The following is a 22,847-nucleotide window of genomic DNA, read 5'->3' as shown; positions in this document are numbered from 1 at the left end:
CTGGCATTGCCACTGCTGTGGCTCAGGTTCAACACCTGGCCTAGGAACAGCCAGATGCCACAGGTATGGCCAAAACAAAACAATCTCCCCCCCGTATCAACCTCAAGTGCTCTACTGCTGATGTTCACTATTCAGGAAAACCTTTAACAACATTATTTATATCAAGTTACACTGCGATGATGGACTAAATACAAAATATCTTCAGGAATGAGTGGTTTACACAGTAGAATTCTGTTGAGTCCGAACCACTTTTTTCTTACTCATCCTATCCTCCCCACCTTTGTAAAACAAACAATAACTTGATGGGGAGAATCCCTTACAATGGCCATGTTTATCAAATCCTCATGTTATAAGCTTCAAATATCTTACAATTTTGTCAATTATACCTCAATAAAACTGGAAAACACACACACACAAAAGGTGTGTTTGTCAAAGCAGAGGAAAGAATGAAATAACCTACAGGTTAAAACTGAGATCCAGCTGTTGGCAATTAACTCGAACTGTGGATGTTCTGGGAAGTTGAATGGTTTTCTCTTTTTAAAAATGAATCAATCAAAACCTTAATTTTTAATGCATAAGCAGCTCCCATGGAAATCTACAGGACAGGAAAATGGTCATTCCAAAATCAGTTTATCTGAAAAAGAAAAATTATATGAAGTCTGTGTATGTATCCTCATTTAACTAAATATTCTTAAAAATTCCTAAGCTCAAATGATGTCGCAAAATAATGTTAGAAAAGTGAAGAAAAGACCATGCAGTGCACACTCTAACATATAAAAAAAAAATTAAAACAGATGTGGATAATGCTGTCATTTTAAATTTTAATAAAATAGATAATTTCATACTACATAGAGAGCAAGTCCATTCACTCATTGATAAAATTTTAGAAATATTTTCTATAAAAAGTTTAGTAGTTGATTGGGAATGAATCCATTAGAACATTTCTATAGGTACAGTGTTCCCATCCTCACCCCCATTTTTATTAATTTTGAGAAGAATTTAAAATACAGAAAAGTACAAAAAATAAGACAAGATATCCATATACCACAATCCAGAATTAACCAGTACTTCAATATATTTACTTGAAGTTTTTTTTCCTTTAAAGAGAAATGGATGTTTATATAAAAAACTGAAGTCTCAGCTAACCAAACCTCCCTCCCCCTCCCCCGCACACACCCCCTTTCCCCTTCTCCTCTCTTCATAGGCAACCACTATCAAGAGTTTGGTCTGTATCCTTCCAATCCACTTCAGAAACATTTTAAAAACATACACACATATATGTATCCATTACCAATATATAGCAATGAATTTGTGAGGGAAGTTTTAATTCAAATTTACAAAAATGTCATTGTATTATATGTCACTCTGCAACTTTATCTTTCCCCCTCAACATGACTTTTGAGATCTTTCTCTGTAATACATATTGATCTCATTTACTACATTTTACAGATATACAGCATTCCATCATTAAGTATTTCCCATTTGTTCCTGATGGGCATTTAAGTTGTTTCCAATTTATGACTACTGCAAATCATGCCACAGTAAATAGCCCGGTATATATTTCCCGAGCATAGTAAAATTGCCAGGTATTTTTCAATTTGCTATAAGGAATGTTTCCCAACTTCCAAGATCATAACCATTTTAGTATACAGCTTTTCCATATTCCTGTTTTTAATCCTCTTGGATCTTATCTTTGTGTATAGTTCACTGTCTATTATTTTTTTTCTCGGAGAAAAAATTATCTCCAAATCATTTTGTAAATAGTTCCATTATCTTCTCCTGATGCCATTTCTATTATATTATAAATTCTAATAAATGCATAGGTGTTTCCAGAATCTCTTCTGTTCTGCTAAATTGATATCGTAGGTCTCTTCCTAATACTTACAATTTTTTTTTTTTTACATTGGTGAACATCTCCAGATCTACGCAGATAGCAATGGTAAGCATGTTTTCCACTCCCAATTTTAGTGGAAATGCACTGTAAGTTTCAGTATTACCTTTGCTGTTTGTTTTCTGTTGGATATAGGATTTTTATCAAACAAATGTCTTTTTCTTCAAGATGAATTCTCTGGTGTCCTTTTAAGTTAATAGCTTTTGTTTCCCTTGTTTGTGATGCTTTCCTTCACAACAATTATTTCTGATGTGTTCTGAGGTATAAATTCCTGATGAACACTTTTCAATTTTCATGATATCCACAGGTTTTTAATGAGTATGAATCTTCTGGTGTCTAATGTGGTGTGACTTCTGGCTGAAAGCTTTCCCACATTCACTACATTGATAAGGCTTCTTACCTGTGTGTATTCTCAAATGTAGAGCAAGGGTTGAGAATTGAGAGAAAGCTTTCCCACATTCATTACAACCATAGGGTTTCTCCCCTGTATGGCTTCTCACATGTACAGTAAGAGATGAACTTTGAGAGAAGGCTTTTCCACATACATTGCATTCATAAGGCTTATCACCTGAATGAATTCTCACATGTACAATAAGTGATGTTCGCTGAGAGAAGGCTTTTCCACATTCATTACATTCATAGGGTTTCTCTCCAGTGTGAATATTTTGATGTTTTATGAGGTACTTCTTCTGACCAAAAGCTGTTCCACATTCACTACACTTAAACGGTTTCTCTCCAATATGGATTTTCTCATGTTCAGTAAGGTTTGATTTACCACTGAAGGTTTTCCCACACTCCTTACATACAAACGGCTTCTCTCCTGTGTGAGTTCTCTGGTGCCTGATGAGGTTTGACTTCTGAATGAAAGCTTTCCCGCAATCCTTACACTCAAAAGGTTTCTCTCCAGTATGAATCTTTTGATGGGTAAGAAGGTTTTCTTTCTGGCTGAAGGATTTTCCACATTCATTACATTCAAAAAGCTTCTCTCCAGTATGGGTGTTCTGATGTTTAATGACATATTGCTTTTGGCTGAAGGCTTTTCCACATTCATTACATTCAAAAGGTTTCTCTCTATTATGAAAATGCTCATGCTCAGTGAGAGTTGATTTGTGGCTGAAGACCTTTCCACATACCTTACAAGCAAAGGGGTTTTCCCCACTACAAATTCTCTGCTGACTGAGGTGTGACATCTGAATGGAAGCTTTCCCACATTCACAAGGTTTCTCTCCAGTATGAATTTTTTGATGAATGAAAATTTACTTTTGGCTGAAGGTATTTCCACATTTCTTACATTTGTAGGGCTTCTCTGTGTATGACCTTTCAAATGTAGAGTAAGAGATAAGGTTCAAGAGAAAACTTTATCATACTCAGTACATTCAAAGCTTTCTCTCCAACTATAAATTTTCTAGTACTCAATGAAGTTTTGTTACATTCACTGGTTTCTCTCAGTATGAATTTTTTTTCTGCGCAGTAAGATCTGCCATCTAGCTAAAGGCTTTTCAGTATGTAGAGGGTTTCTCTCTAGCCTGACTTCTACATTTAATGAGGCCTGGCATGTAAATCTTCCCACATTCAGTAAATTCATAGGGTTCCTCTCCAGTATGAATGCTCTGATATCAGATGGGCTTCAAATTTTTTTAAACAAAGCCATTTTCATACTGATTTACACCTAAAGGGAGTTATAACCCTAAGTAGTAAGCTGTGGCAAGATTTCCAAACTAAGTTGATGATTCTTTCCTACATAACTAAGTCTAAATTGTGTCTCAAACTCTTTCTAGGTTAAGCTGGAAAAAGGGGTTGCCTTTAATGATATAAGATTTGAGAGGAAGTATTTTTCCAATTTTCTTATATTCACTGCTTTTTTCCTCAGTCTGTACTTTACTGGAGCTGGATGCAACTTGCCTCCCTAGTCTTGTGGCCTATCTACTCATCATCTTCTCAGGCTTCTTCTAAAATGGAGTACAAAGAACCATCATTTAATGGAATTAATGTATAAAGTGCTTAGAACTGTGGCTGGAACATGGTAAGCACTCAATAAATGTTAGCCTTATGTTATAATTTTTTATAAATTTCCCCCAATACTAGTAATAAAATTTCAGACTGTGCTTGTGGGGATGAACTCTGGCAGCCCATCTCACAGTATGAAAGAATCCTCATGACCAACATTTCCAACTAAATTTTTAGAAGGAAAACCTTTGTAGAGAACCTCTGGTTGAAAATTAACATTCGTAAGTATACAAAGCTTACACCATTCTAATTTCATAATCCAACAAATTGAATCCAACAAAAAACGAGAAATTAAAAAATAGAGTAAAGAGATGACCATATAAAAATTTACAAAGTCTACCTGGAACTCCTAAGAAAGGGGAAGGAAAAACCAAGTGCTTCCTTCTACAACTCCACTAAAATGACAAGAAAGGGAAAAATGGCACAAATTCACAAGAAAAGAGAACATAAGACATCAATATACACAGGTATTAACATTTTTGATAACATAAAGTACATGAAAGATTAACACAGAAAAGAGCTGAGGAAGTTTAAATTACATAAAGATACTGCAAAAGAGGGCACTGATGTCAAGCAAGCCAATCTGTTTCACGAAGTATCAGAAAGACTCAGGAAATTAAGAGAAATTAAGTATCTCAAAAAAAAAAAGAATAGAAGTTCCCGTTGTGGCGCAGTGGTTAATGAATCCAACTAGGAACCATGAGGTTGCGGGTTCGGTCCCTGCCCTTGCTCAGTGGGTTAAGGATCCGGCATTGCCGTCAGCTGTGGTGTAGGTTGCAGACGAGGCTCGGATCCTGCGTGGCTGTGGCTCTGGCGTAGGCCAGTGGCTACAGCTCCAATTCGACCCCTAGCCTGGGAATCTCCATGTGCCGCGGGAGTGGCCCAAAGAAATAGCAAAGGCAAAAAAAAAAAAAAAAAAAAAGAATAAAGGATGGTGGCTGGAAAAAAAAAAGACTGTCTGAGGTGTATCTGGACCTCTACTGTCAGTCAGGAGGACAAAGGACCATTCCTTTGTACAAAATGAAAAGTTATTCTTTGCAGAAATTTAATCTGAGAAGCTCCAGTCTCAGGGACACTCAACTAATGACATGACAGGAGAGAGGTGCTACACTGAATCAATGGGATGTATATAATATGGTGAAACCTCCAGCTCCATTCTGCAGCTGAGGCCAAAAAATGTTGGCAAGCTGCGAGCAGAAAATGAAAGGATCCTTCCCTGGACAAAAGGAGAGGCCCATGAAAAACTTAAATAGGATGGTCTCTATCCAAGAAAACTTTTTGTATTCACTTTTTTTTTGCTCAAAGGACCTAGCTACACCTGAGTTCATGAGGCATTCTGATTTTCATCCACTGAAACCTAGACTAGAAGCACCCAGGCACAAAATGCTTAAAATGAAGAAGAACCCCACTAACATGAAAGATCAACACTTAAAAAAAGAAACTCTAAGGAAATAAAGGTAAGGCATAGCAAACAACAAAACCCATACAACAAAACAACAAAACAAAAACATAACCCAGTTACGAGAAGCCATTTTATCAGTGAAGCAAAAACAGGATTTTGTAAGCAAGAAACAAAAAACTTCCCTTACAAATTAAGACTAGGGGTGGGGTGGTGGGATGGAAAGGAAAATAAACTATATTACCATTCGTCTGTTATTACAGGGTGTCCTTAGTGCAGAAGGATTATATTGCTTCTCTAGCAAACTCAGGCATGGTCAAGTACCTTGTTTGGCCAATGAAACATGAGCCCAGGTAACAAGTGTCATTTCCTGGTAGAAGCTTTAAGACCACAAACTCAGAGGATAAATCAAGGTAATACGAGAGCTGAGTACAAGTTCCAGAAAATGAAAGGAGAAAACAGATTAGAGGAAATATTCAAAGAACAAAAAAATTTCCTCTCCTAAGTCATGACTCTCTAGACTTAAAAGGCCCACTTGATACCCTGCCCAATAAACAATAAAAGATGCAGGAGTTCCTTCTGCGGCAGAGAGGATTAAGGATTCAGTGTTGTCTCTGCAGCAGCGTGGGCTTGATCCCAGCACAGTGCAATGAGTTAAGGAAATGATGTTGCAGCAGCTGTGACGCCTGGCTCGGGAATCTCTATATGCCATGGGTGAAGCCAAAAAAGGAAAAAAGAATCCATAAATGCTTTCAGAAGAAAGATAATTCAAAGAAACAGTAATCAGAATAAAATTTATTGGCAGAAAGACTGGAAACTAGAAGACAAAATTCTATGGGAAAAATTTTGAGCTTAACCTATCAATTAAGAAGACAGTCAAATAAAGGCATTTTTTCAGATATGCAAAAGCCTCAAAATGTACCCTTTCTCAAAGGATGCTATTAAAAGGTGTGTTCCAGTGAAATTAGTAGACAGAGAAGGCAACAAGTATAGAATCCTCTTTTAAGAGGGGATGCATAGGAGAAAAAGCAAAGAAAATTTCTACAATAATAGTGATAAAAAGCTATAAGGTAAGACCTATCAGGTCAGAGTACAGCCAGTCCAGACTGAAGCAGGATAAAAATTCTATAAGGAATATAATTTTATACATATACATACATGCTTCTGTTATGTACCAGAGGATGATAGCTGTCTCAAGGAAAAGCACTAGGACAAATCATTTAAGTAGTGAGCTAAACCCAGCCTCTTTTCTCATGAAACATTTTTACATTATTAATAAATTAATTAATGAATTAATGAATGTCTTACAAACTATTATTAAGACTTGGGTTATGTTTGGCAGAAACTTTCTTCAGATAGAACAAAGAAAGACAATTGTCTCAACTGATAGGATATGTTGCCAATGATAAAATTTGAGTTTTCAAGCAAAACTTAGAATTTGGGAAAACCTGTATTCTCCCCACGATGAGACTGATAAACTTCCTAATACTCAAAGGAGATACACACACACACACACACACACACAAACACACACATATATACATTTATATTTATTTCTGGCTATGAAGTTCCTGGGCCAGGGATCAAACCCATGTCACAGGAGCAACCTGGGCCACTGCAGTGACAACACTGGAATCTTAACCTACTGTACCACAAGGGAACTCCCTCAAAAGACTTTTCAAGGGAGATTGGTATTGTTAACAAAATATGCTTTGATATTGTAAAAGAGATATGTTAACATTTGAAAGATATGCATTAGGGAGTTCCTGCCATGGCTTACCAGTAAGGAATCAACTAATACTTGTGAGGACGCAGGTTCAATCCCTGGCCTTGCTCTGTAGGTTAAGGATCCGGCATTGCTGTAGCTGTGGCCAGCAGCTGCAGCTCCAATTTGACCCCTAGCCTGGGAACTTCCATATGCCGAGAATGAGGCCCTCAAAAGAAAAAAAAAGAAAGAAAGATCTGCATTATTCCACTGAACAAGGTATGATGTTACAAAATCACACATAGGTAAGAGATCCATAGATTTTATTTAGGAGAACAAAAAAATCTGATATAGTCTCAAGTTTCATACTGTAGCTAACCTTGAAAAAATTACCACTTGTCAAGTGTTGGTATAGTACCAAAGAATATTAACAGATATCTGAAAATGCTATTAAAATACTTCTCCCCTGTCTAACTGTATCTGTACGAAGCCATAATTTATTTAAATTTGTCTTTGTTTTGCTTTTTAGGGCCACACCTATAGCATATGGAAGTTCCCAGGCTAGGGTTGGATAAGAGCTGCAGCTACCGGCCTTTGCCACAGCCACAGGGAACCAAGCCACACCTGTGACCTATACTGCAGCTCATGGCAACACTGGATCAGGGCCAGGGATCAAACCTGGGTCCTCATGCATACCAGTCTGGTTTGTTACTGCTGAGCCACAACAGGACCTCCTGAAGTCACAATTTAATATACTCCAACCAAAATAATAACAGGTGACAAGAGCAGAAATGAGAATCCAGCTCTCTTCTATTAAGACACACAGTAAAGTTATTTACAAATATGCCAAATAGGAGTTCCCACTGCAGCACAATAAAAACAAACCTAGTATCAATGAGGATGTGGGTTCAATCCCTGGCCTCACTCAGTGGGTTAAGGATCTGGTGTTGCTGTGAACTGTGGTGTAGGTAGTAGGCATAGCTTTGATCCTGAGTTGCTGTGGCTACGGCTGGCTGCTATAGCTCCCATTCAACCCCTAGCCTGGGAATGGCCATAAGCCACAAATGCAGCCCTAAAAACCAAAAAAAAAAAAAAAAGTAATTTAAGTTTATATGTAATGGGATTATTTGTGTTTTTTAATAAATGATTTTTAAAATTTCTCAATTTTACCTTACAGTAAATATCACAAAAGTCCACATAAACCAAAGCTCTTTGGGGGCCTTCAAGTTTTAGGAATGGAAATTTTCTTGCTAATGAGTATTAAGTTTCCTTTTGTGGTAATGAAAATTTTCTGGAAACTGAGTTCCCCGGTGGCTGAGCAGATTAAGTGTCGGGTGTTGCCACTGCCGGGGTGCTAGTTCAATCCATGGCCTGGGAATTTCTACATGCCGTTGGCACCACACACACAAAAAAATTTGGAAATCAGTAATGGTGACTGTGCAACTTTGTGAATACACTGAAAAACACTCAACTGTGTATCTTAAAAAAGTGGATTTTATGTTATCTGAATTATATCTCACTAAAGCGGATTTAAAAAAAAAGAATGTCAAGGGTTCCTAAGACCAAAGTTTGAGAACTGATGCTTAATAAACATTCCTCATTATTCATTCAACAAATACCTTCTTTCCTTTCTATGTGCCTGACACAGATCTAAGCTCCAGGGATAAACAGTATTGAACAAAACTGACAAAATTCTCTGCTTGCATCAAGTTTACAGTCTAGTGGACAGAGAAAAATAACTAACAAAACAAAGAAGGTGGTTTGTTAACAAGTTAAGTGCTATGGGAAAAAATTAGGGAAGGGATAGAGAGTTTCAATTTCAGATGGAGCAGCCTCTGAGAAGGCAAGATTCGAGACCTGAAGGAAGAAAGGGTGATCCTTAAAGATATCTGGAGGAAGAGCATTCTAAGCAGTAGTTAATTTCAGAGGCCCTGAGGAAAAGCCTGCCAAGAGTGTTAAGTACGCAATCAATGAGTCACAATTATGAATATTATGTTCCTCATGTCCTTTGGCTTAGCCTGATCTCCTATTAAAGGTCTATAAAAATCTATAAAAACCTCCTGGAAGCAGCTCCAGCATAATATGTTCCTAAAAAAGGACTTCTCTAATCTTGTCTCTTACTTCTAAACATCTTTTCCTTACCTTTTTTTTTTTTGGCTGCCCATGGGATGTGGAAGTTCCCAGGCCAGAGATGGAATCCTCACTGCAGTAGCAACCCATACCACTGCAGTGACAACATTGGATCCTTAACCCACTGTGCCCTAAGAACTCTTCCCTTAACTTTTAATTACATTCACTTTTCCTAAAATAAGTGTTTCATATAAAAAATTTTTTTTTTTTTTTTTGTCTTAGGGTTTCAAACCCGTGGCACATGGAAGTTCCCAGACTAGGGGTCAAACTGGAGTTGCAGCTATTGATCTACACCACAGCCACAGCAACGAGGGATAAGAGCCACATCTGTGACCTACACCACAGCCCATGGCAACAGCGGATCCTTAACCCACTAAGCGAGGCCAGGGATCAAACCCACATCCTCATAGATACTAGTTGGGCTCATTACCTCTGAGCCATAATGGGAACTCCTAGGCCTTCCTTTCAATAGGTTCACAAGATAGATTCCAGACATAAAAATATAAAAACATGTAAGATGCTATTTATTGAAGACTTTTGAATTACTGTGGAAATAATGTGAAGGAGGCTGGACAACTAGAGGGGAGATCAATAAAAGAAGTAACAGGTTTAAATGATAACCGAGAACTGAACAGGCAGGGCATTTTATAATCAAAGGCCAAGATTCAAAGTATTTTATAGAAAGAAAAAAAATATGTTCACATTTATATTCATATGGTTAATAGTAAAGTATATCTATTAAAAGGTTTTACTGACCATATTACAAGGATCATGAGAAAAGAAATAATCCAGACATAATCTAAAAATGGTTTGAAGTGACCTGAAAAAATCTGGGTAAGTAGCAGTGATTTCACAATGAGAATCAAGTCAACTGAACAGCCGTTTATCCCCTAAACAGGTAAAATTATAGTGAGCAAGACAGAAAGGATGGAGGTGCCAAAATAAAAACTGATATTTATAGAAAGAATTACTTCTAACTTCAGAATGGATGAGTCCTTGCTTGGAATTTATTTATAAAGGGAAGGAGAAAGGGCAGAATGTAAAGTTCCAGAAGCCAGCTTCCAATAAGAGGACAGAGAGTAGGGGTGGGGGAGGTAAAAAATGAGGTAATTCCTAGATAAACCAACATCTCAGGTCATCAAAGCACCAATCAAGCCAAAGTGGGAAAAAATTCCTAGAAGGGTGATTCAAACATAACATAAATAGATCTTTTCTTCTGAAGTGGTAAAATAGGAGTTCCCGCCGTGGCGCAGTGGTTAACGAATCTGACTGGGAACCATGAGGTTTCGGGTTTGATCCTTGGCCTCGCTCAGTGGGTTAAGGATCCAGCGTTGCTGTGAGCTGTGGTGTGGGTTGCAGACTCGGCTCGGATCCCTCATTGCTGTGGCTCTGGTGTAGGCCGGTGGCTACAGCTCCAATTCGACCCCTAGCCTAGGAACCTCCATATGCCGCGGGAATGGCCCTAGAAAAGGCAAAAAGACAAAAATAAAATAAAGTAGTAAAATAAAGACATCACTGCTCACTTTATGTCTGTGAAAGAGAGAGGAAAAAAGGGAAAACAGCATTTTTTTATAAGTAGCAAGTAGCTATAATTCTAATGTCTTACAAGAAAGGATATGGAACATCCTTTTTTAGAAGAATTCTCATGCACAATGCGCTTCAAAAACAAAAGGCACAGACTCAAGGGCACCATCGCTATCTCCTCGTTTCTAACAACCAAATCCAGGAAGGTAAGCCGGATGTAGAAAATTTGGTGGACCCTGACTGGCATCCCTGAAATTAAGAAAAACAGGACTGTGCAAGGAAGTGCAGAGACATCATCCCTGAATAAATCAGCTTCTTAGTACACCAAAACAGAAGCAGGTTCCTTAAATTCTTGACTTGTGTATCCAACTTCCTACCTTAACATGCACTTCGATGATGGATCAATAGACATGTCACAATTAAAAGGTCCGAAAGAGGAGGTCCCATCGTGGCTCAGTGGTTATCGAATCTGACTAGGAACCATGAAGTTGTGAGTTCGATCCCTGGCCTTGCTCAGCAGGTTAAGGATTCAGCGATGCCGTGAGCTATGGTGGAGGTCGCAGATGTGGCTTGGACCCCGAGTTGCTGTGGTTGTGGTGTAGGCCAGTGGCTACAGCTCCGATTGGACCCCTAGCCTGGGAACCTCCATATGCCATAGGTACAGCCCCAGAAAAAAGGCAAAAAAAAAAAAAGTCCAAAAGAAAACTCTTGATCTATCTCCTAAAATGCCTACTCTTCCTCTCTCAGTAAATGGTAACTCACCCTCTTCTAGTTAAAGACTTATTGATGATTTTCTCTCATAACTGACATAAAATCTCCATCAAACCTGTCAGCCACTCCTTTAAAATATTTTAAGAATCTGACTGCTTGTCACTAACTTCAACTACTAACCTAGATCACTGCTGTAGCTTGCCATTAATCCCCTAGCCTTGGCACCCCCCATATCATACTTTCTTTATAGCAGCCAAAACATAATTCTGATCTTTTCACTCATCACCTCAAACCCTTTGTGGGTCTCCCAAATCATTCAGAATAAAGGCCAGAGTCTATGATTTGGCCTGTTACCTAATCAAACCTACCCTTATCCCCCTTTGCTCACTGTGCTCTAACTCACTAGCCTGATCACTATTTCCTGAACAACAAGCCTAAAAACCTCAAGGGTTTTATTTTATTTTATTTTTTTACTTTTTAGGGCCGCCCCTGCAGGCTAGGGGTCGCATTAGAGCTGCAGCTGCCAGCCTACACCACAGCCATAGCAACGCAGGATCTGAGCTGCGTCTGTGTCCTACACCACAGCTCACTGAAATGCCGGATCCTTAACCCACCAAGCGAGGTCAGGAATCAAACCTACGTCCTCGTGGATATTAGTCGGGCTTGTTACTGCTGAGCCACAACAGGAACTCCAACCTCAGGGTTTTTAAGACTTTTTGTTCCTTTTGGCTGAATGCTCTTCTACCAAATGCTGCATGTTCCACTCTCATACTCTTCAGCTCTTCTTACAAATGCCATCCTCTTTTCCCTAGTACCCGAAATGGTGTCAAATACAAATCATTCAATTATGAATATACCATGATGGTAGAAATGTAAACTGGTTTACTTCTTTTGAGCGTGATGTGTCTATTTCTTTCTTTCTTTCTTTCTTTTGTCTTTTTGCCTTTTCTAGGGCCGCTCCCGCGGTATATGGAGGTTCCTAGGCTAGGGGTCGAATCAGAGCCATACGCCTACGCCAGGGCCTACGCCAGGGCCACAGCAAAGCGGGATCTGAGCTGCATCTGCAACCTACACCACAGTTCACAGCAACACCGGATCCCTAACCCACTGAGCAAGGCCAGGGATCAAACCTACAACCTCAGGTTCCCAGTCAGATTTGTTAACCACTGAGCCACGACAGGAACTCCCACGATGTACCTATTTCTATCAAATCTATAAATAAACATAACTTTGACCCAGTATTTCCGCTTAAGAGTAAATTATGTTATTGTATCTGCATATCTCTGCAAAGCACTATAAACAAGAATATGTACTTGTATCTTTAACTGCCTAAGCCTGGAAACAACCTAAATGTCCATTAGTAGGAGACAGGTTAAACAAATAAATAGTTGATAGAGAGGAAAAGGATACTATGTGCACAATAGAATATATTCCACCATTTATATGACAAGGAAAACTCAGGGCTTATATATATTCAAATTTGCAGCAGACACATAATATTTGCTGGTTTATTCATAGACTAACTCAAGAAGGATACATGTGAAACTCTTAAAAGTGACTGTGTCTTTGAAAAAGAACTATAGGACTGAGGGTCAGAAGAGATTTTTTTCACTGCATGCCTTGATGTTCAAAACTTTTTACAAATTCCAGAATTGTATTAAAAACCAAATGCAAACTCATACATCCATGCATACATATACCCACACATAGCAGAAAGGCAGAATTAATTTCTAAGATAAAAACTTCTGAAAGAGGTACATGGGAGCAGAAGGGAAGGAGGCAGGAGTTTGTTGATGTATAATGGGGAGGTGGATAAGACGTGTGACCACAGATGTAAAATATAATGCTGAAGCATTTAACCACTGAAAGAATGAGAGAAGCTGGTAAGTAATAAAAAGGGACCTAAATATCAAATGATATGTAAACACTTAAGACTTATAAAAGACAATGGACAAGATAAAGAGTTTTACACACCAGAGGATATGAGACTGAGGGTATCATGAAAGAGAACAATCACAGAGGCAGTACAAATGAAGTGGTTTTTTTGACATGCAGAATAGATAAGAGGGCATCTGCCCCCCCTAGAATCTGATTTAAGAAGTTAGATTACTACAAGAAAATATGATGACTAGAAATACTCTTCAGGTATCTAGCAAATTCTACCAAGTGATATCCTAACACTAAGGCCTGTAAGGAAACATACTTAAAAGTGTTACAGAGGTGGTAATGCTGATTCAACAACTGTGAACTGCCTGCTTGTGATTCACTCACCTGGACAAATTTCATTTCCACTTTTTTCTCCACCATTCAGAGTTCGTCTTCCTGCTTCAACAGAGACTCACATACAGTTTGGTCAGCTTATAACCTGCAAGGGAAGCAGAAAGAGTAGGCTGAAAAAGTACTTGGTAGTGGAGTGACTTCAGATTTAGCAATTTCTAAAAGTCAATGATCATTAAAAAGAAGAGAAACTGATGACAGAACACTGTGAATCAACAATGGAAAAATGAAAATCATTACAAAAATAAATAAATAAATAAAAGTGAACGCATCATCCTGGAAGGCAAGTACCATGATGATTTGCGGGAAACACAGATAAGGAGATAGAGGTCTGCCCCCACCCTGTTAGGGTCATCAAGCCTGAGGAAGGAAGCATAGAAGTCCTAGAAGAGGCCCGAGAGCTCTGAAGAATAGAATGCTACGTTTCCTTTTTCCTAGTGCTTGTCTAGGAAAATCTATCTCATACAAACATGGGTAACACAAAATACTTTGTCTAAGTCCACACAAGTACACTTGTAAGAAAAACAGTGCTAATGAACAGCATAATTTTCCAACATTTAAACTCATATGAAATACACTGCCCCAAACAAAGAACAATGTAACAAAACCAATTTTTAAAAAAAGACATAAAAACTTTAAGAAGCAAACAAAGCTAGAGAAGGCACACAGAAGATAAAAAGGGGAATTTAGGTGTCATCCAAGAGGAAATGAAAACAATAGGAATGAACATTTTATTTTTGTTCTGTTTGAGTCTTCAAAAAAGATTGCAGTTATCAGGAGTTCCCATTATAGCTCAGCGGTTAACGAACGCAACTCGTGTTCATGAGGATGGGGGTTCAAACCTTGGCCTTGATGAGTGGGGTAGGGAGCCAGCATTGCTATAAGCTATGGTGTAGGCTTCAGACACAGCTCTGATCCCTTGTTGCCGTGGCTGTGGCATAGGCCAGCAGCTGTAGCTTCAATGTGACCATGTGACCCCTAGCCTTCGAACCTCCCTATGATGCAGGTGTGGCCCTAAAAAGACCAAAAAAAAAAAAAATTACAGTCATCAGAGTTAGAGGGATTTTTGTGTCCTGATTAAACTGATCTTTCTTGATTGTTCCAACTGAGGCAAAGCAGTGGCTTCAGCCTTAAACTTTTGGTTTCTACTCACATCCCCAGACACAGGCAGCATAGGCAATTTATACATACACAGGTAATCAAAATCTATATACCTGACCACAAAAGCCAGCATCTTATCTACTACAAAACTTTATTAAACTCTAAATAAAGATAAAGGATGCCCAGTGCCTTATTTTTTAATAGAGCTACAAAAAATAATCTAATAAGTTACACAAGGAATAAAATTTGTATAATAAGCCCTCCCCCTTTTTTGCTTTTTAGGGCCACACCTATGGCATATCTAAGTTCCCAGACTAGGGGTCGAATTGGAGCTACAGCTGTTGGCCTACACCACAGAAACTCGGGATCTAAGACTTATGCCACAACTCACACCAACGCCACCCCAGATTGCCGACCCACAGAGCAAGGCCAGGGATCGAACCCACATCCTCATGGACACTAGTCAGATTCATTTCTGCTGTACCACAAGGGGAACTCCTCGATAATCTTTATATATACCAGAACAATGACTTCATTCATAACAGTAATATAAAAGATAATGTCCTTAAAAATAAATTCAGTAAGAAGTGATTCTCAAGTTTACCCAGAAAAATAAACAATACCTAGGAAACTGAAAAAAACAAAGCAGTAAGAGGAAACTAGCTACACTAGATATAAAACAAAATTATAAAACATCCATAATAAAAAGATAACTATTGGTACATGAATAAAGACTGGAGGATGGGTGAGAACATGAAGTCCAGAAATAGACCAAATACATGAGAATTTAGTATATGATCAAAATGGAATCTTAAAACAGAGTTAAGGACTTTCTTTAATAAATGGAGTTGGGGAGTTCCTGCCATGGCTCAGCAGTTAACGAACTCAACTAAGATCCATGAGGATGTGGGTTCAATCCCAGGTCTCGCTCAGCGGGTTAAGGATCCAGCGTTGCTGTGGCTGTGGTGTAGGCGGGCAGCTGTAGGGTCCAATGGGACCCCTAGCGTGGGAACCTCCACATGCTACAAGCGAGGTCCTAAAAAGCAAAAAAAAAAAAGTTGGAAGAACAGGATAATCTATTGGAAAAATAGAAACCTGGATGCATAGCTATTAATGTAGGTCAGGATAAACTCCAAATGGATTTAAAAAATTAAGTTGAAAATAAAAGCCCATAAAAATAATCTATAAGGTCAGTGGTTAAGGAATCCGACTAGGAACCATGAGGTTGTGGGTTCGATCCCTGGCCTTGCTCAGTGGGTTAAGGATCTGGTGTTGCCATGAGCTGTGGTGTAGGTTACAGACACGGCTCGGACCCCAAGTTGCTGTGGCTGTGGTGTAGGCCGGCAGCTACAGCTCCAATTCGACCCCTAGCATGGGAACCCCCATATGCGGCAGGAGTGGCCCAAGAAATGACAAAAAGACAAAAAAAAGAAAAAAAAAATCTTGTACAAGTGAAACATGGGTTGGTAAAGGCTTTCTATGACCATAAATAAAAAAACTGATAATGCTAACTACATTAAAATTTTTAAAAAATTTAAATAAAAAAAAATAAGGAGTTCCCGTCATGGCTCAGTGGTTAACAAATCCGACTAGGAACCATGAGTTTGTGGGTTCCATCCCTGGCCTTGCTCAGTGGGTTGAGGATCCAGCATTGCCGTGAGCTGTAGCGTAGGTTGCAGATTCGGCCTGGATCCTGCATTGCTGTGGCTCTGGCGTAGGCAGGCAGCTACAGCTCCAATTGGACCCCTAGCCTGGGAACCTCCATATGCCGCGGGAGCAGCCCAAGAAATGGCAAAAAGACAAAAAATAAAAAAATAATAAATAAAAACCAACTGGTTCTGCACGGTTTAAAAAAAGAAAAAACACTGTGAATAATGTCAAAATACAAATTAAAACTTCAAAAAAATTTGCAAATTGTTAAATGTAATATAACAGCTCCTAGAAGAAAAAGGCACCTCCTAATAAAATGGGGAAAAGGATATGCAGATTGTTCCCAGATAAATACACGTGGCCCTCAAGCATATGGAAGATCTCAACCTCACTCATGATAGAGGTTGTAAATTAAATCTACATTGAAACACCAACTTTCTCTGATACTTTTGGCAAAAAGAAAATATTCAACCCTACAAATTCTAGGAGGAAAGATGTTCTTGTCAATTGCTAATGGAAATCAAAGTACTTAGCTCTATGGGCAATTCCACAGCAATCAACTTTAGAAATAATCTTGCATAGGTACAAAATGACAAATAAAAAAATTATTCAGTACTGGAGTTCCTGTTGAGGCTCAGCAGAAATGAATCCGACTAGGAACCATGAGATTGTGGGTTTGATCCCTGGCCTTGCTCAGTGAGTTAAGGATCTGGCATTGCCGTGAGCTATGGAGTAGGTGGCAGATGCAGCTTCAATTAGACCCCTAGACTGGGAAGCTCCATATGCCAAAGGTTCGGCCCTAAAAAGAAAAAAAAGAAAAAAAAAATTCAGTACTGCAGTTATTAACAGCAAAAGACTGGTAACAGTCAAAAAGTCCAAAAACATAATAAACTACTGTACATACACACACACAATGGCAACTTATTTATGAGGCAGTTAAAAACAAAAAGAGGGGTTTCCATTGTGGCTCAGCAGCAATGAATCCAACTAGTATCCATGAGGACACGGGTTCAATCCCTGGCTTTGCTCAGTGGGTTAAAGATCCAGCGTTGCCATGAGCTGCGGTGTAAGGTCACAGACACAGCTCAGATCCCACGTTGCTATGGCTGTGGTGTAAGCCAGCAGCTACAGCTCTGATTTGACCCCCTAGCCTGGACCTCCATATGCCTCAGGTGTGGCCTAAAATGTAAAAAAAAAAAAAAAGAGAGAGAGAGAGAGAACAAAAAGACATACTTTTAAGGGAAGAAAGTGAAGAATACAGATGTACAATGGTACACATTTTATGTAAGGAGGACAGAGGATAGGAGGGAAGAATATATATACACTAATGGTCTAATAAACAAAAAATCCACTTGAAGTTTAAAGAAACAAACAAAAAAAAAGGAAATGACCTAACTTGGACAGAGAAGAAATGTGATGGGGAGAGGGGCAGAATGAGGTATCTCTATGAGAATAGTTTCTGTTGAACCAGAAATGGATTACTTACTTTTTATATAATCAAATCATTCTTTTACAAAGCAGTCTCTGAACTTTGAAAACAAGCTGAAATGAACTCAACCGTACATTAATTTAGCAACATAATTCCTCAAAGAAAGGAACTTTGACAACATATATTTAGTGGGATGCATTCTAAGAACATAACTACAATGAAAATTTTCACATGACACAGTACATTAGCAGTTACTAATAGTATCAATTTTTTTTTTTGAAACCATTTTCTTCATATTGCAGGCTAAAACTAATAAGTCTTACTTGTGTTAACCTGTTTCAAAATCTTTGCTATAAAATACAATGAGGAAAGCTGACAGAACACTGTAAACCACAGTGTTAATTCAATGGAAAAAAAAATTAAAATCACTAGAAAAGACATTAAAAAAAAATAGGAGTTCCCATCGTGGCGCAGTGGTTAACGAATCCGACTAGGAACCATGAGGTTGTGGGTTCGGTCCCTGCCCTTGCTCAGTGGGTTAACGATCCGGCATTGCAGTGAGCTGCGGTGTAGGTTGCAGACGCGGCTCGGATCCCGCGTTGCTGTGGCTCTGGTGTAGGCCGGTGGCTACAGCTCTGATTCAACCCCTAACCTGGGAACCTCCAAATGCCGCGGGAGCGACCCAAGAAATAGCAACAACAACGACAACAAAAAAAAGACAAAAAGACAAAAAAAAATAAAATAAAAATAAAATAAAATGAGGAGCTAATCATGAGGTAAAAATACTGAATCATTTCATTGAATTAGAAATACTAATAAGAACTCATGATTTTTTTCTTTTGACACCCTGTGGCATTCAGAAGTTTCCGTGCTAGGAATCAAATCTGTGCTACAGCAGTTACAATGCCTGATCCTTAGCTGGCTAGGCCACCAACAGGGAACTCCCAATTTGTGATGATTTTTATTTTTTGGCCACCCCTTGGCACATGGAGTTCCTGGGCCGGGGGATCTGAGCCATTTGCAACCTAAGCCACAGCCGCAGTGAGGGATCCTTAACCCACAGTGTCAGGCCAAGGATGGAATCTGTGTCCTGGCACTCCCAAAATACCTCTAATCCCATTGTGTCACAGGGGGAGCTCCTCATGATTTTAACAAATGGGTTTTCTACCTCCCTCTCTGAAATGGCCCTGAGACAATGTTACCTCTGCAGCAATGAGAACAATTCAGGACCCATATTTTGGTCTCCAATACCATCCTCCAGGAAAAGGAACCAGAGCTCCTAGGAGAAACAGTCAATTCCAAGTCTGGTAGGGAAGTATAAGGTGGGCCTGGAGGGCAGAAGGCTCTCAAATGATGTTTAAGGAAAAAAAAGTCAGGATAAATGTGACACAATTTGAGGTAACAATCAAATAAACATAAAAGGAATAAAAAAAATGAGAAAACCAGCACTTTGCAACACTTAAGTTATGACTGATTCAGCTAAATATTGTTTATTGGTGTTAAAACCATTCATTAAATGATTGATGGGCAAAGGATATTTGTATGGTGCCAAACTGTGAACATACAGATTTTATTTTGGTCATAAAGGGAAAAATATAATCACTAACGGTGGACCAGTCATACATTTCCCTAATGTTATGCAATTTGAAGATCACCTCTGATGCAGTCTAACCAAAAATAAGTCACAATTAGGATTTTTAAAAAACATCGGAGGTTCTGAATTAGAACTGTGAGGAAGTAACAATCAGAAATCAAAGAATAAATCTGCTGAAGGAGGTAGTGATGAGTTTCTAGATGAATGTAACTTGAACACAAATCTAACTTCCTCATTCCAGTTACAAAAGGAAAAACATTTAAATACAGAAATTAAAAAAGATCATCTACTTTATCTGAATCTTTCAGAAATTTTTACCGTGATACAAATGACTATACTATTTCTGAAAAAATACTGTTCTGTGGTATTAGTACTATTTAACATTTATCCACTACTTCCTAATACTAAGTACTCTTTTTTTTCTTAAATGAGAGTTGTTTTTTGTTTTTGTATTTTTTTTTTTGCCACACAGGCAGTATGTGGGAATTCCTGGGCCAGGGACTGAACCTACAGCAGCAACCAGAGCCACAGCCCTGAGAATGCAGGAGCCTCAACCCTCTAGGCCATCAGAGAACTTCCCTAAACACTATTCCTTAGAACTCCACATCTACACAATCACCCTGTGAATCAGGGACTATTATTTTTCCTGTATTACTAGCTGAGAAACTGAGACACAAGGTGTAAGTACCTGCCTAAGGACACCTAGGCACAGAGCGGCAGAGGGAGGAATCTGGCTCCATGGCCTAAATTCTCCTTTAAAAAAAAAGGGGGGGGGGTTCCTGCTGTGGTGCAATGGGCTGTAGCAGCCTGGGTAGCTGCAGAGGTGCAGATTTGATCCCTGGCCTGGTGCTGTAGGTTAAATGATCCAGCACTGCTGCAGACGCAACAAAGATTACAGCTGTGGCTTGGATTCAATACCTGGCCCAGGAACTTTCCATATGCCTCAGGTGCAGTCATTGAATTAAAAAAAAAAATTACTTTGATTTTTGAATATATAATAAATTCATATAGTTGGGAAAAAACATAAAAAGGTATTTGCATTCATCCTATCTATGCCTGTACCTCTATCCCAACAGAGGTAGCCAATTTTATTTGCTGTAGATCTTATTATTATTTTTTTAATGGAAAGTAATACAAGCATATATTCTTACCTCTCCCCTTAATCCATATGAAGCATACCACGCATTCTGCGTTTTTCACTTTACATTTTTGGAGTTATTTCAGTGTTAGAATACAAAAAACTTCCCCCTCATTCTTTTTTAAAGCTGTAAGTTACTGTTGTTTACACATGCCATAATTTTATCACACTAATATCCTACTGATGAGCACAAATTGTCTCTCCCTATGTGAAACAGTGCTGCAATGAGCAACTTTGTATCTGTGTCACTTCATGTAAATTCGGGTATATTTGTAAAATTTCCATCTGTGAAATAACTAGGTCATTAAACACTGAGGAATGGCCCTTCATAAGCCTGCTTCCTTCTAATAACAATACTATTTTAATTTATGAGGACCTAAAATGTTATTGTTAGGCTCCCACCTCCCCATACCCTAAATGCTTTTCTTTTTCAGAGCTCTACCGGCTATTCTAGCTTGTCTATTTTCCACATGAAGTGCACAATCAGCTTATTTAGGTCCAAGAGAAAAAAAAACAAAAACAAAAACCTATGGATACTTTTACTGGGATAACATTAAATTAATAAATTAATTGGGGAGTTCCCACCATGGCTCAGTGGTAACGAACCCAACTAGTATCCATGAGGACATTGGTCCGATCCCTGGCCTTGCTCAGTGGGTTAAGGATCCGGCGTTGCTGTTGCTGTGACTCTGGCATAGGCCAGCAACTGCAGCTCTGATTCGACTGACCCCTAGTTTGGGAACTTTCATTCGCCACATGTACTGATGTAAAAAGCATAAAAACCCCAAACCCTTGAATTTATCCACTTTTTTTTTTTCTTTTTGGTCCTTTTACGGCCACAGGTGTGGCATATGGAAGTTTCCAGGTTAGGGGTCGAATCGGAGCTGCAGCCCACGGCCTACGCTAGAGCCACAGCAACGCCAAATCCAAGCCAAGTCTGTGACCTACAATGCAGCTCAAGGCAACACCAGATCCTTAACCCACTGAGCAAGGCCAGGGATTGAACCCAAGTCCTCAAGCATACTAGTCTAGCGCGTTACTGCTAAGCCACGACGGGAAATCTTGCACACACTTCTTTATGAGAAATTCCCACTGAAAAACATTGTTTATTTATTTGTTCACATCTTATGTTACCCCCGAAAGCAGTATTCTAAAGTTCTTTTCCAATAGTTTTAAACGTTTCTTAAATTTACTCCTCGATTTTTAAAAGACAGTTCCTGTAAACAGTGGTCTTCTACTATACCTTCTACCTGGCTGTTGTTTATTTGAAGGCTACTGATCTACAGACACTGATTTGGTAACCAATTATTTAACTCTCTTATTATTTAAAACCTTGAAGGATAACTGTGGGTTATCCTTAATAATAGTATCTCCCTTTCTTCACAAAATCCATACAACCTGAGAACACTTCCACGCATTTAGGAGTTAGTACACCTAACTAGTTCGGACTGATGGATAAACACTGCAGCAAGTTTGGTTTTTTTTTCCCCCAAAGAACGAGGATAACTGTGTTTATCCTAGAACCCCAGACCCTTGACTTCCTAGTACTCTGCTTTCTGCGATATATTAACACTACTTCTCAAAACGTAACGCTATTTACTCTACCTAGGCTTAACAGCAGCCCTATTAAAGTTCCTCAAAGATCAGGATATTTGAGGCCGTTTGAAACAGGGTCCCCATAACAAAAAGTTCCTTTCAAATATTTCTGCTTATTTAAAAAAAAAACAATAAATCACGATTTGCATTGTACCCTAATTAATAAGAAATGTATTTTATAGAAAAGCATATTTTAAAATTAATTACCACTTGGTGCTTAACCCCCTTCCAATCTGCAAGTAAATTAGATATTCCAGGAAGATGGCACCGTTATTATCAGCACTTTCGACAAGAGAAGTGCCGCTCGGATGTTATCTCAATGCCGGTCTCCCTCTTAGACGCAAGCCATACATACCCTGAGCTCAGTTTCTTCCTCAATGTTCTCAAACATTTAGTCTAACTTGCGGTCAAACTCAGGGTCACGCACACTCGAACCCTCCTCAGAGGCCCCCACCCCCACCCCACACGTAGGCTAGAAGCTCTAAAACCCACTCCCCTTCCTCGCGCCGCACCCCAATAGATCCGGAATCCTTCCCCTCAACCTCCCCGACCCTATCGGCCCAAGACGTCCACATCCCACCTCCTATTTTCGCGCCACGTGGACCCAGGGGCCGGACTGACCCGCGGACAAAGACCAAAATGTCCACTCGGTATGCTGCGCCTGCGCACTCCGAGGGCGAGTGAGCACTCCCAGA

The 22,847-nt window shown here is 39.1% G+C and overlaps 1 long non-coding RNA gene across 1 annotated transcript; it reads right to left on the bottom strand.

Annotated features, from left to right (window-relative positions):
- Nucleotides 1-801: 801 nt before the first annotated feature.
- On the bottom strand, nt 802-22,818 carry LOC125134166 (uncharacterized). Its single transcript, XR_007136571.1, has 3 exons — nt 22,733-22,818; nt 13,639-13,732; nt 802-3,208 (listed from the first exon to the last, which is right to left on the bottom strand). It is a non-coding gene; the product is annotated as an uncharacterized LOC125134166 (long non-coding RNA).
- Between the last annotated feature and the right edge of the window lie 29 nt (nt 22,819-22,847).

Source organism: Phacochoerus africanus, chromosome 8 (assembly GCF_016906955.1).
Source record: "Phacochoerus africanus isolate WHEZ1 chromosome 8, ROS_Pafr_v1, whole genome shotgun sequence".
Classification (NCBI taxonomy): domain Eukaryota; kingdom Metazoa; phylum Chordata; class Mammalia; order Artiodactyla; family Suidae; genus Phacochoerus; species Phacochoerus africanus.
This window is presented reverse-complemented; position numbering and strand designations above follow the sequence as displayed.